Source organism: Lipotes vexillifer, unplaced genomic scaffold (assembly GCF_000442215.2).
Source record: "Lipotes vexillifer unplaced genomic scaffold, Lipotes_vexillifer_v1.1 scaffold371, whole genome shotgun sequence".
Classification (NCBI taxonomy): Eukaryota; Metazoa; Chordata; class Mammalia; order Artiodactyla; family Lipotidae; genus Lipotes; species Lipotes vexillifer.
Genome location: NW_006786304.1, coordinates 1,811,995 through 1,813,106, shown reverse-complemented (window position 1 = coordinate 1,813,106; position 1,112 = coordinate 1,811,995).

Below are 1,112 nucleotides of genomic sequence, written 5' to 3'. Positions count from 1 at the left end.
AATTCCCTTTCTCATTTTTACAACATGATTCATCATCCAAAAAAAATTCCATAAGGATTAGTCCAAAGTGTCTCATAAATCAGGGCACAGTGTGATCCAATGGGACATTATTACCTTGCAGTCATGGGGCTCACCTTCGTCAGGCAGGGGCAGTAATGTAGCAGGATCAAGAATGTCACAAGTTTTCGGATGTGAATGAGGTAGTGAGAGAAGAAGCATCTCATAGGAGGCTAGTCTGGTAACTGAGAAATGTTGGGTCAGTTCAGAATTAAGAAGACTTTGAACAGTGTATGGAGTTTGTAAATAAATGTCATCTCCAAAAGTTAAATATGCTGAGCCTTCTACAAAGTTTGCAGCTGCAGCTATGTTACTGAACCAAGTTCATCTGCCTGAGGTGCAGCAAGCCAAATGCTGAGACGCCAAGGTTTGCAGCAGAGAAAGTTTATCCATGAGGCAAACAAGCAAGGAGACTGGAGAACAGATCCTAAATCTGCCCCCCCAGAAGTGAAGGGCCTGAGATATTTATGAGATAAAGAAGAAGGGTGGTCTTAGGCATGGGGTAAGGTGATTGGAGGTAGGGAAAATGTGAGTAATCGGTGTTCTGTGCAGATATATCTGGGTTACATGCTTCTTTGTGGGGTGCATGTTCAAAAAAGGAGGCACTTAGCATGACCTGAGAGTGGAATTTTTGGCCTTCTGATGTCAAAAACTCAGATACCTACATAGGCCCAGGTTTAGGGTCAGTGGTCCCAACCAGTCTTAGCTGGCTTGAACTGGACAAGACCAGACTCCAAGTTTCTGGAAAAAAATTTAAGCCCCCATTTCTGTAACAACCCCTACATCAGTAGTGTTATCTATAGGGGTGGTTAAGGAGTCAAAAAATAATTAAAGAGCACTTGGTCACTGAGGACAGGTTACAAGCAGAGGTATTTTTTTCTTATTTGTTTGTTTGTTTGTTTTTACAAGCCCTCCCTTAGCTGTTTTCTGTAAGACAAGCTCAAAAATTTCTGCTAATCACCAGCCTCTGTTAACCCTATGCGACATGGTTTCAGTCTCCCCTGTCTTTTGATCATCCCTCAACCTTGAGGAAAGAGGGACAATGACTGCTCTGG